At 41.1% G+C, this 14,647-nt stretch overlaps 1 protein-coding gene across 1 annotated transcript in view; it reads right to left on the minus strand.

The window, feature by feature from the left end:
* UBL3 (ubiquitin like 3) overlaps positions 1-14,647 on the minus strand; it is a 47,816-nt gene that overhangs the window by 4,090 nt on the left and 29,079 nt on the right. The gene's annotated exons all lie outside the window — the stretch shown is intronic.

The raw sequence follows: 14,647 nt of genomic DNA on the forward strand, positions 1-14,647 counted from the left end.
TACTTAATCGTCGGAGCAATGACGTATTGCGACGATACTTTGGAAATAAAGATATTGAAGGGAAAAGAGATATCGAGTAAGACTTTGTTGATTACGTGTAATACCTACACTATTTTCTTCATACGTATATATATGTTATGGACTCTATAACGAACTACAATCAAAGCTGATCTCGTGTGATGGCAGCTACGACGACCTAATTAAATTTCTACTAATCTCATTAGTTGGGATTCTAAGCCCGGGCTCTCTCTCTCTCTATCTGCGTCGATAATTAAATTTGCTTTCTCTCTCTCGAATAGAGCACCCTATACTCCCCTTCTCTGATATTGATGATGAAACTTTTTATTTTCGACTAAATGTCTATTTTTTCATTAAAATTTTTTATAAAAAAATTTAATCTTTGATCTAAAAGTCATATCGCGAATTGCGCTTCAATACGGAGAGAGAGAGAGAGAGAGAGAGAGAGAGACGAGCAGAGTGCAATAATTAAAATACCTGAATTAATTTTTTTTGTTTCAATTCACGGTAAACCAGTTTCAATTTCCATGATCTCTCAACTACGATACCCACGCGCGGTTTTCCTCCTTTGCCCGTGTTTAGCTGAAATCTCGTAAATCTACGTGATCGTTCGGTAGAAAAAAAAAGTGCTCGAACAAAACAAAAAATAGATAATCATTCGGACAAAGAGGACGTGCGAGACAAAACAACGAAAAAGCTCGCGTGTGAATTACGTGTCGTATTACTGGAAATGAGGGAGAAAAAAAAACTTTGACTCGTTAAAAAGACTACAAGGGGTTAAAACGCTCCCCTATGTGTGTACACGGTGTATTTATATTCGACCAAACAAACGGAAATAGTCAAGTGTGCGTCATCCAACAGCTGCTACTGCAGTAAAAAAAAAAAAAAAAAAAAAAAAAAAAGTGGAGGGAGAGAGGGAAATAAAAGTCAAAGAGGAAAGAGCGATTGACGTCGCGCATTCAGCCGGTGTATGTGTGTCTCTGTGTGTGTGTGTGTGTGTGTGTGTGTGTGTGTAGGAGATCGCATTGACGCATATTCGTCTAATTATTTACGCATGCACTTGCGGAGGCTTGAAAAAAAACGCCATTCAAAAAGAAAGGTAAGGGAGGATGGGGAGAAGAGGAAAGAAATATATACATAATAATATATATGTATCAGGCCGAGTGTGCTTGGGCTGTAAAACACATCAAAGGGGATGGGATCGGATTATTTGCGCTGCGGCGGTCACTCGCGTATTTCAAAGGGAAGGAAATCTTTTATGCCGATTTCTCCGACAACGGCGGGCAGCAGGGGGATGAGCTTTGATTTTACGAGCTCCATTGATCGAGTAACTTTTTTTTTTCCACAAACGTGCGCAATAGCCAGTTGCACTTGATTCACTTCAATTAATTTTTAATCATTTTAATCGAATGGAATGAGGCTTTACTTAATTGGTTGGTCAATTTTGTTTGGAGGTAGAAACGTAGATTTTTTTTTACGATTTATTTCGTGCGCTTTGAGATTTTTAAGCACATGAATCATTTTTTTGCAAATTAAAGTGCTATTAGCATGATGAGTGTGAAAAAACTGTCTACTCTCTGCACGTTAGTTTGCAGTGTATTTTTAAACGAGGGATACTTGAACTTCTTTTCGCGGATTTAATTGCAAAGAAATCGCTGGCACAGCTATTACATAAAGTTCAAATTTCACGAATAAAAAGGACTAGTCACGACTGCTGTGAGTTTAATTTGTACATAAAAAATAATGTTTATAAAGGTAACCTCTTAGCAAAGTGAAATTTCGTAAATATTTTTCATTTTTATTTCACCTATGTACACACATACTTTTCATACGTCGGAGAATAAGTTCAACCACTGTACATTTTTGTAAATATTTTTGGATGAAAAATATTTAGTCAACTGTTTTTAGTTTGCCTATTCAGATGATATCAACACTTAAATTTTTTTTTATATTATTTAGAAAAAAAGCAACTAAAATATAGCTGCAGAGAAATTGTTTCAATCACAAATTATTTGAGATGAAAAAAAAAAAATTTGTATCAAGCACACAAATATTTCGTTTTATTTGCATCAAGATGATGTTAAATCTCAAAGATCGAAAGTGTTGGTTAATTCCCTCATTCCAGTTAAATCCTTGACATGACAAACACATGAAATTATTTAATACAGTCGTAAATCATAAAAATAAATGTACCAAAGTGCCCCCCCCCCCCCCTTAAGAACAAAAATCGAATAAAACACACCAACGCAAGTGAAATCGGAAGCTATGCATCAGCCAATGATTACCCCAAAGAAAGATTTTCTTTATTTCAAAAGAACAGAAAAAAAAGAAAAGAAACGAGACAACCGTTGGGCAATAAAACGCTGGCGCCGTTCGTATACTAATATACATTTAAAGGCTGTATACCACGAAACGAGCATTTTCGAGAAAAGTTCCGCTCTAATGATCCGTGAACTATGGGGTACAGCGTTTGTCGGATGCTTTCCCGTCTCTCTCTCTCTCTCTCTCTTAAATCTACCTATATACCTGCTTTTATTTTTCCAAGAAGAAGAGCACTCCGTGGACCGTACAGCGGTGATTTCAGAGATCCATCCCAACTGAGGAAAAATATGCACGAGCCCATTACAGTGTATGGGCGGGTATGTTATACAGTACCTAATAAGCGACTGCAGTATATAAAAGTATGTTCAAAAGACGGCGTTTCTGTTTTTTAAATGTCGTTTAGACGAGAGAGGTGGTGCCATTTGATTAAGCTTCGCCAGACGGGCCATTAGCCGCAATTTTTATGTTCCCTCGAGCCCGAAACTGTTGTTTAATATCGCCAAGGCTTGACGCGTTTAAAAAATGCAAGTTTATACAAACTTGGGAATACTTATTAATCGAGCCTGCAAATGATACTTTTGCGCTTGTACATAAAGATACAAAAACATCTTCATTTGAAGAATATGGAAACAGCTCAAAGAGCGACGTCGAGCCCACAGACAACTAAAAGCAGTGCCCGAACAAAGTACGCCTTTGCAAGTAGTATAATATGTACGTGGTGGTCAGCGTTGTTTTCTCTCTCTCTATAAGTATAGCCTTAGCTCGAGCACAAGACACCATAGCCTGCACTAATAAGCGCGGCGAATGAGCGTGACTCACGCGAGAGACGCCTTCTCCGTCAACGCGAGCGGCATCGTCACGTGAATTGTAATTATTATTGAATTAAGCCGGGCGATGCTCTCGCTCTTTCTCCCGTATATAGCGAGCACAATAACGAGCAACGTGGGCTCGACAGAGAGACAAAAAAAAAAATAAATAAATAAAATAAAAGATGGAAAAAACAAAGAGTGAAATGTAAATGATGAAAATAAAAATAGAGGCGCTCTGGCGCGGTTGACGAGATGAGCAACTAATGCGTGAATAGATCTGTACACACAGATGCGCTTCGTTGTTTCGTTTTTGTAACTTTCTTTTTTTTTTTTTCCCCCCCTTCTCTGATAATACACGTGAGAGACGCGTACACTCGCGGATGACTGCACGGCCGGCTTTGTCCGGTCACACTTTTCCCTCCCAACTCTCGGGAAAATTGTCTTTTTTTTTCTCGTTCCCTTCTTTTTTCCTCTCTTGCCCAGCTTGGCGTATATACTCTATACGGCAGTAGTAGTATCTCTTTTCGTACCGCAATGTGTACAGCTTTTTCACACAAACTTTGTTGATGTGGTCGTTGCTGCTGCAGGGGGAGGAGAAGGGGTGATGTTTGCGGATGGTGTAATTGCGTTAGCTGACCACCGTACCGTGTATGTATACAAACCAGCGTCTTTTTTCACTCTCCTTCGTTCCCTGTAATTTTTTACACTCGAGAGAGGTGAGGTGCTTTTGCTGTTGAAAATTTTGCAATCGTCATTATTGATGTTTCACTTGATTTGACTCACGAATTTTTTTTTTTTTTTTTTTTTTTTTTGCAGGCAACTTTGACTCACCGGTGTTTGCCATTGTTATCATTAAATAAGCATGAGACACGCACGCACGATGACAAACATATATATCGCGCGATTGACTTATAAATGGGAGATTTTAATTAAAAGATCCTATAGCGCAGTTGCAAGGTGGTATATTGTTCTCTTGTTTCACAAAGAAAATGTATACCAGAATGTACACATGTACCTGAAAATGTATGTATCCATACAGTCTGAACGGGCCAATGTATTGAAATTCGATTGATTCAACTTTCCACGTGTAAGCCAGTGTAAGCTGATCTTTGCTATTTTGAGCGACATTGTATAATATGTACGTGGGGGAGAGCATGGAGGCCCAAAAGGCAAATTTACTAATAAAAACAACAACTACCGGCTTACTCACCGTGACAATGCCGGTAAACTATTTTTTTTTTGTACGCATGTATACATGAAAAAAATTTGTTCGAAAACTTGGAGATGACTAAATATATATTTTTTTGTTCTCTTCTTCGACTGACATGCCATTGATCAAGGCAAGGGTAAAATATAAACGATGCTACTGAATAACAAAGCTCCTATCCCTCCCCCCCTTCTAATTAGACAGAAATACTGTTAGTAATGTTATAGCCTTCATTTATTTCTTTCTCTCCCTAGATTATACACCCATCGCTAATGAGCCAACCAACTATTTTACTACCCTCGTTATCCGAGCGAATCGCCAATGGGTAGTAATAATACGTAGCCGTGTATCCTATGCGCCCGAACAGCCATGCTGCACCAATAAATGTAATTAGCCAGCGTTACCTACATACACACACACGCGCGCGGATTCATTCGATAGACCCTCCACACAGAGAGAGAGAGAGCGACTGCTTTAACAAAGAGTACAATGTAGGGTTACCTATATATCCATATGTCCGCTACAGCGAATTAAACCTCGGGTGCACCCGTCTGTGTATCAGTGTATCGGAGGAGGCGCAAATTAAATTTTTGTCGAATCGACATTTTGGAAAGCCCCTGCGCTGCAAGGTACAGATAATAGATGAAGAAGAAAGGGGAGGATGTGCCGGGAGTAATTTAATATCAATTTCTTGCTCGTTTTTCCAATGTCGAATTTATTGCCGACGACGATGATACTATAACGTGTAAATAGCCGAATTCAGCGAAAAAGCTCCAAACGAGAGATTTACACCCATCGTACCACTGTTCGCCCACCCTTCCCCTGAAAATCGATCATATTACACTACACGGACCGTGGCCCCTTTAGCTTTAATAACGGGATAGAGCTGTGCAAGCAAATCAACTAGCGGATCATTTAAAAGCCTTTCTCTTCCTTGCCCAAGGGAGGGGAGGGGGGTTGTGGAGGCAGTAGCCCTTCGGACGCCGATGCTCCATCGATCCCCAGCGTTGCGCCAGCGCGCGTGTGTCGTATATACCGTGTGGGAAACGAGCTAGGGTTAGCGCCACGTTCGCGCTTGATCTGGAAAAAAATAGTGCTCGTGCATAGCAACGCAGGCGGGCTACAGTATATGAGAGAGAGAGAGAAAGGAGAAGAAGAACCCATACAGGTAAGGGGTACAATATTATTAATATTATAATGTAATAAATGGCGCTCGAGGTCGGCTGCGGGCTTCACCTTGACTTTAGGGAGGGAACAACTGCAGAGAACGCGAGAGAAACTAAACGGAGCGCCCGTGTACAGCGTCGTCGTCGTCAAACCGGGTCATTGGGCCACTCTACACCTCCTCGCACCTCGGCTCGCTCGGCTCCAAGGGCAGATACGTAAACGCGAGTAGCATACGTATATGTACGTGTGCATACGTGTAGAGCTGGCCGACCCAACTCCCCCTTTTTTTTTTTTTTTTTTTACACGCGCTGCACTATACGCTGCACCCCCGCGGCGGCTTCCCTCATTCTCTCTATGCTTGCTTTTTTTTTTTTCTCCTACCCTCGTCGCTACATTCTACGTGTACGTAGGTATATATGTATATGCAGATCGATGGTGGGTAAGTACAGGTGTCCTACTCATATGCGCGCGCGCGTATACACTTTCACGTATTATATATATTATATAGCATTTACTGATTTACTGGAGCTTAGAGGGTTTGGTGTGGCGAAGAAGCCGAGCTCGCAGTTTTGATGAAATAACGTACATATTTAAGCGGCCGGATGAGCCGTAAGACTCGCGGACTTTTTTCACAAAGTACAATCACAATGATGATCATAATAATAATATACCGAGCAGGCACGGTCCGACGAGAGAGTGTTTTTTTTTGTTGTTGTTACATTAGTATACATAGGTGGATCGATCGGTCTATTTTGGGATGTTTTCCGAGGGTGTACACATAAATACGATAAATATAAATATATACACGGTGCGACGGGATGTATCCAAAGTTTACGTATTCATTGGATTGCAAAACAATAGACGCTTTTGCGATGTAATAACGTTAAATGAGTGATGGGCCTGTATACGTATATTCTGTTCGTGTATAGGTATATGTAGCGTTGATCGATTTCCAGCACAACACCGTGTTTGAATTAAATGACCTCGATTCGCGGGTTCGGGGAATTTAGCGGGAGATATATATAATAATATAATACACGAGTCGAGATGATCGGAGCCGCTGATGGTGCTGGTCCATTGATGCACCAAGGGCTAATAATATATTTATGTGGAGCGAGAGGCATAAAGAAAAAAAAAAAAAAAAAAAAAAAGAAGAGGAGGAGGAGTCGGTCTTGCTGATTTGAATACTCGACAGCTCATTTGTACGCTGAATTGATGGTGTCTGCTGCGCTTATTTTCTGCTTTATTTTCTCCATCTTCGGGCCCAGCCGCAATAATGCAAGGTGATGATGATCGTTAACTATACATATATATATAAGTATGTACATGGTGATTCAGGGAGGTGCCGAGGATGATGACGATGATGATTTAAATTGGCCGGGCGAGGGAGTGAGTTGGATGAAAATTTATCCAATGAATCGTGCAGTCGTGTGAGACGCGCGAGTCTTGATCGTACACAAGCAGGTTTGTATGTGCTTAATCGTAAAAAGAAATCTTACACTAAAATCTTTACATTTTTAGAACCAACAGAATTATATGAAAAACTCCATTCATTGTAGATCAGCTGCGATGACCCCCCCCCCCAAATGATGTCCATTTCGAAGAGCATATTATAGTATCGATCGATTCCTCGATATTTACAATAACATGTATAAACGTACCGGTCAATTGTTGAACATCAGAGATATATCCCAAAACAAAACCAATCCTTCGTTTGAATATAATCCAACAGTGCCCGAAATAACAGATAATAACAGTACATAATATACTCTCAAGGAGGAGGAGGAGGTGGACGTGCACTATCTACACACACCAAGGGTCCTTGAAACCGAGCCCGCGCCTTTGGGTCGACGATAACAAAACAAAAGAAAAAAAAAAAAAAAAAAAAAGGGAACGAGAATCCTGTGCATGTATATACGATTTACCTCTACGGACCGCTCGTCGTCGGCACCGCTGTTGCTTATTATAGCACACGGATATATCTCGCAAAGGGAGTCCGTGGTCTCATCTCGAGACTTTCGAAAACGGCTGCAGGTATATATGTACGTATAATATGACGCCGAGGCGCATAGGTACAAGGGGGTATAAGTATATTCTTCGAGATCGGCCGTCGAGATATGGTGTAAATACCCGAGTGGTGGAGATGGTATTCGGTAGTGTGTATATTATATATGACCCTCGTCTCGCTCATCATCGTCCGGAATTATATTTCGGAAAAGATGTATAATCTTTATCTGGCTCTCTTCCACCTTTTCTCAATACGTGTATGAATGTATACCACCTTTCATTTGCGGGGAGAGGAGAGGCTGTATATACAGATAACTCACGGCTTATCCCTCCCCTTCCTCACCGACCTTTGGTGGCGAAAGTCGAACGACACGCGGATGGGCCGATAAGATACGGCCGAGGCCCGAACAATATTTTCGCTGAACATTATCGGCTTAGGACTCTCCAAAGGGGGGGATCTTAGAGAAAAACTCCAAAGACGCGACGGTGGTGGTGTCGGTGGGTTTAAAAGGAAACATTTTCGTCGCCCGCAGATATAAATGCAGGTATACCTATATAATCCCGCGTTACCTGTGAAACGAGAGCAGATAATATGATGTTTGTATACATACCGTACAATAAACATACACGCGTAGAGTCGCCTTTGCTCTCGAGATTACTTTTGTAAGGTATATAATATATGTGCCGCGCGGTGTGTTTCGAAACAATGGGTCGTTTTTCGAAAATCATTGTCCTGCTGTATACTATACGTATATATCATATACTTGTTGTTATAAAGCGCGCCTCGAAATTTCGTTGGTTCACTTTGTGCTTGTACACGTATAAATTGTACAATATAATACATGTATATACTTTCACGCGGCGAGAGATGTTTGGGGCGCGCGGTTTTTGGTCAACGAAACAAAATACATATTACGATTCATCGTGAATCACCAAATGAACGGAATTTGTTGGTTTGCACAAAATGTCCCCATCACAAAGGAAATCGACCTGATGTCCTGCAAGCTAAAATTGTAACAGAAGAAAGGCTTACGAGCTTACTCTCTAATGGTAATACATATACCCACAATAGATGCGAACTAGCGGAGCTATACACACACACACACGTATACATAATAGCGATACGAGTGAGAGAAGTGTAGGTATAAGTGGCCGCTTAACAGTAAACTCGAAACATACTCATATGAGTACCGCAATAATAGGATCGAAAGAAAGAAGCGCCGTGCCGTCAGTTGTCGAGACGAGAAACTACCATACGTATATACTATATGCTGCTTCTTCTCGCTGTTATAGTTGCACGCCGCAGAGGAAAGAGAGCGAGGGAGGACGACGACCTGAAAATATTATATATCCTCGCCGGATGGGGTCGTACCTTTTTTCCTTTCCTCCCGCCCTTTTCTCGCTTTTTTCCCCTCTTCTTCTTCTTCTGTACGTGCAGTGCACTTGCTTTTTTTTATTTCTTATACTTTCGCCAACGAGCATATCAGCAACAGCGGCCGCGGACTGTTGTGGCGCGACGACACGACGCACTTGTTCGCTGCAAGTGCCCCAATGTCTTTCTTTTTTTTTTTTTCTCTCTCCTCCCTCCCTTCTTCGCAAAAACTCTGGCAAGGAAAAAAAATTTTCGCGCGAGAGTCAGCATCCCTCCCCCACCTCTTTCTTTCTCATTCGCGTCCCCCCCTCCTATGGTTATCTCGCTCCGTGTCGTTGCTTCGCTTCTTCTTTTTTTTTTCCCCCATTATTTTTTGTATTCTCTGTTAAATCGTCCGAGAGAGTCGCCGTACACAATGGCAATTGGCGCAATTTTCGCTGTGCACTTTTCGATTCTCTCTCTCTCTTTTTTTTCCCATTTCGATAAATGGGTGCAGCTCGAGTTCACGCCGAGAGTGCTGCTGCATTGAATTTTTTTTTTTTTTTTTTTTTCCCTACAAGAGAATATGAGCCCCAAATGGCTAAAAGGGCGGGGCCGTGTCGTCGAGTAGTATTTTTGCCATCATTAGTTGTCTCGTTGTTGTTCACATATGTATATTGTAATATACCTATACACTGTGTAAAATAGACGAAACGGCGATGCGGGTGCGCCCAGCGGCACAAGTGTATTGCATTAGTTCTGCTGCGCAGAGTGTATACGTGAATCGTGAAATCGCGTTTATTTGCTCGCGCATATATATTGCAAAATCCCGTTACCACAGAGAGTACAGCGTAAAAACAGTTGCTTCTTTTTTTTTTTTTTTTCCTCCAAAAAGTGAGCAACTGCATTACAAGTTTGCGAGTGAGTGCACGCGATGCATATTTACCGATTGGTCGTAATTTGCACGAATAATAAAAAAAAAAAAAAAAAAGCCGGAGTGTGATGGGAGTTTAGTACTCTTCTTCTCTCCGATTGGTAACGTATTGGGCTCGGTATTGGGTACAACAATGAGTTGTCTAAATTATAATTAACAAACACCGGCACAATTTATAAATTTTCCCTCTATCAATATAGATGCAGTATTAATTACCACGTGTATGATTATAAAACAAATATAAGTACCTATGTGTACAGCAGATCCCAACGTATACGCATCGCGGTGTGATCCCCCTTATATAACGGATGAAAAATATATACATTTGCCAGCGAATTTAACCACACATCGGATGATCTTCCACGAGATCCATTTCAAGTAGTGTAAAGGTATATGATGCTCGCAGCCGGTCATACATGATATATATACTCCATGTATACGCAAGTGTAAGTGTACGTGTTGCCCAATCTGAAAGTCCGAGTGGACCGTAATAACAAACGTCCCCTGTGATCCGGAGCGATACGATAATGGTGTATGTACATATAGAGTATATAGAGATCCCCTGCCGCTAAAGGAGCAACATCATGCACCAAACAACACTCTTCTCCGTCAATCTTACATATACATCTGTCTCTCCCGTTCCTTTTTTTTCCCCTCCTCTCTCTCTCTTTCACGACGCTAAAAGCGAGTTCGGACGAGTTTCGGGCCCATCCATCCTCCTCGTTTCTTTTTCTCATTCGGGTGGCGGCGCGAAGGGCGATTTTTCGCCGGACGGTCTCTATACTCTCTGAGAGAGAGAGAGAGAGGAGCGCCATGCAGCTCCAGAGAGAGATAAGTCTGTATGGCGGTGGCGGCGGTGGTACAGCAAGAGAAGAGAAGAAGAGGAAAAAAAGAAAAAAAGGGAGAAACCTTGAAAGCGAGCGCTAACCCCGGCCGGCAGGCTCCTTTCTCTCTCGCCTTGTAGCCGGTGCGCGTATATTTATATGTGTGTATCGTCCATTGTAACGTGGCCCGGCTTATGGTATACCCTGGCACGTATAAGCGGCAGAGGTAAAGGTGTGTGTGTGTGTACCATATTATAGGGGACTCTCCTCCTTTACAACTTCTGTCTAGGTTTATATCGGTGAAGTTTAAAAGTTAGAGTTTTCAGAGGCAAACGCTCGATCAACTGATCAATGGTATTCATTGTGTAGGTATAATGCTAACGATTTGGCAAATCACGGGCATATATACACGAGCGGTTCCGCCTAAACATTTTCTAATTAGTACAATTTTTTTTTTTTTTTTTTTTTTTTTTTTCCATTACAGAACGAAATTTTTCATTCTTCGAGGCGCGTGAAGGATGCAGAAAAAAACTTTATTGAAGTCCCGAGGATGTGCGCTCGAAATGAAAATTGTTCCAATTCGTGGGGTATTTTTTTTTTTTTTTTTTTAATGGAACTGCCCATACACCCGTACCCACATTATATACACCGACGTTTGAATGAAACGCCCGCCTTTCTTTTTTTTCTGCCGCCTCTCCTTTGGCTCCTTCTTGCTGGCTTCTATACGAGCCGCTCTCTCTCTCAATCCCTCCTGTTTTTTTTATCCATACAGCGAGCGAGAAAGAGTGGAGGCTCCGCTGCAGCTGTCTCGGGGCCTCAGAAAGACTCCGGGCCCCCCTTTGCCTTCCATGTATATAGATAGAAATATATACGTGTATGCGCGCCAGGGCGACTCTCTAGGAGGGAGCAACGAAGTTAAGGATGCTGCTGTTTCTTCTTTTCTAGCTTTTTTTTTTTTTTTTTTTTTTTTTTTTTTTTTTTTTTTTTTTTTTTTTTTTTACAGCTTCAGACGAAAGTGTGCACACGTCTACTGAGGGAAAAAAAAATTTTAACATCAAATGAACGTTTATTGTAAATAAAATCTTCTCTCTCTCTCGTGACAAAGCTAAGCTGTTTGGTTTAACTATTTTGAAAATTAATTTTAATCCCGTAATATACATAACCAATGTATAAATATATAATGTTTAGTTCAAGGTATTAACTATACGACAATTTTGTTTTCCAATTAATAATTGAAAAACAAATAATGTGGTGGTGTTTTTGCTCTCGTTGTATGTTAAAAATATGATTTAATAGAGGTAAAATCAAGGTTACTTTGGACACTTGTCGACCACGACATATGACTTTAATGGGTCCAGTCAACCTATTAAAGTACACAGACTGAAACGAGACTGTGTATACAATACTGATTGGCTGATAAAATTCATCGCACATTATCTATTAATTAAATAACAAATCTAGCCCAATGTACGCGCAATATCTCGAACAACTGTTGCTTTTGCAAAACACACGCAAAAGTTAAAAAGCCCAGAGCCCGGTATACATTTGCGGCAAATAGTGTAGCGCTCCGCCGATGCAGAATATATATATATATATATATATATATATATATATATATATATATATATATCATCAAGGGAACAAGGGCGGGGAGAAGATCGTATACATACATAGGAAGAAGGTTGGCCAGCCCACCAGACCAAAAGGTAAAAAGGTGTGTATATGCATACACACAGAGGCGCGCGTGCACGCGGAGAAGGAAAAAAAAAAATAAAATGGATCGCAAAGGGGGCGAGCATCTTGGCGGCACGTTTTTCACGTTTCTCGAAAGCCAGAAAGGCCCTTTTGTACCATATACATAGATATATAGATATATATACAACACCAGCAGCTCTCTCTCTCTCTCTCTTGGTGCTTATTATACACGTGAATGGCTGCGTTACATATATACATACATACCTACACCCACACACCGCCACCCCCCAAGACCAAAGCTAATGTAACGAGCGGCTGGAAATTTTTACGCATTGCAGCAGAGTTAAGAGAAAGGAAAGAGGGAGTTTAAGTTTATATGTATATAAAGTATTGGTTACTGCACGTGTGTGTGTGTGTGTGTGTGTGTGTGTGTGTATGTTATAGAGGGCGGTATTATAATGATTGCCGAGAGAAAGAGGAGGAAGAGAGGATAACACGAGCGAAACGTATGGGGAGTCTGCGTGCAAAAGCCAATATAAATATATACATGCATGAAGCACCTGCATGAGAATCGCAAAATGGAGGGTCACTCTCGTCGCCAAACGTATATATTAAATACGTATCTATATTTGACTATTCAATGTTTCGCTTGAGTTTGCTCTCACGAAAAGGATCAGCTGCAATGGCAGTCAGCAACGACAACGACGCACTCCTCCACGTTAGTAAATTTTTTTTTTTTCCATGCGAAGCCCATAATATGTTTCTCGATATGTTTATGCATGATAATTGGTCCATTTAGCACTCGATGACATTTTTGCAAGCGAAGAAAAGTAAAAACGACACGAGTCCGTCGTGCACGACCATCAGCAGCAACAGTACCTATTTAGCAAACACTTTTACTTGGGTAAGTAAGTGTACACCTACATGCACACTTTTAACAAGTATAATAACCAATTAACAGCAAACGACGCGAGTTCATCACAGCACTTAGTCGACCAGTCAGAGCACGACCGAACCAACGAGTCACACACACACACAAGCGCGCAACGGGCGTTAATAATGAAGTACGTGTACATGCGACAAAAGGTAAAGGGCTGGGCCGAGCATCAGCGGATAATGCCCACATCGCGCGGAATTTCCTTCGACGCCGCTTTCGTAATGACACGTTATTTGCGGACGACTTTTTTTTCTCTTTCCCCCTATACACGCTCGCCCGCTTCGTGATGTGTATTTTCGTGACAGACCGGGTAAAAGTGGGTTATAATCGCTTCGGGGGGAAGGGGACATCGGTGTCGTCGTCGTCGTCGTCGTTCAAAGACTCCTTTCACTTTCTTCACTTTCTACGTGCTTTTTATACTATAGGTACACGTGCCCACACGCACACAAATACGAATACTCGAGCGAATACTTGCAACTCGATTTTTTTTACCCTTACACACACACATGATTTATAAGGTTGACGAAGCTTTAAAAAGGAGGGGGAGGGGATCGATAGGAATAAAGCCCATATAATGGGGGGGGGGAGGATCAATAGAAAAAGTGATCGTTACATTAAGCTCCCTCTCTCGATCTCGATCTCTTCTGTTCGACAAAGATATAGTCTTTCAAGTTCTTTCACGTATCCCACGTATTACCTATTTTCATACTGTATATACTTATTAAACTAATACTTCCTCTCTTGCAGCGATACATTGTACACTTCAGAGGCGCGCGCGACAACTGCATTATTTATACTTGTGCGCAGTAATAATATATCCTCATACGTATACATATATAAATGTTCATACCTCACTGAGGTCAGAACCTTGTTGTTGTAAGTGAACGAACTGCGTGTGTCCCGATCACCCTTGAATACATATAATTTCTATTAAAAAATTCAATTATACCATATTTGGGTTTTATATATATATATATACACACGTACAACTCAAAAGAGCGACGATATATGCAAATCGAGAAATGTTCCCTATTCTTCAAAGTACCAGTCAGTATACGCTTGGTAATATTACTTATACCGCTTATACATAGTACTCAAGACTAGCAACGAGTTGGAGAAACCAAAACACTGCGGCTGACGTATAAATTCCTCGGACGTCGCACCACAGCACTGCATAATATTCTACAATTACGTCAATTACGAGATTGCACGTAAGTATGTACATGTACTCGTATAATGTCCAGATGAGGACAGAGAAACCAAAGCTGCAGCACCCATATGTACCTAAAAGTGTATTGTACACATAGAGGGTCAAACTCGCTCGGAACTTTCGAATGGTCCTCTCTTATCTCGTCAAAGTACTTATATATATATAA

Source organism: Copidosoma floridanum, unplaced genomic scaffold (genome assembly GCF_036245765.1).
Source record: "Copidosoma floridanum isolate Cflo_tuat_1 unplaced genomic scaffold, Cflo_Japanese_pri ptg000030l, whole genome shotgun sequence".
Classification (NCBI taxonomy): Eukaryota; Metazoa; Arthropoda; class Insecta; order Hymenoptera; family Encyrtidae; genus Copidosoma; species Copidosoma floridanum.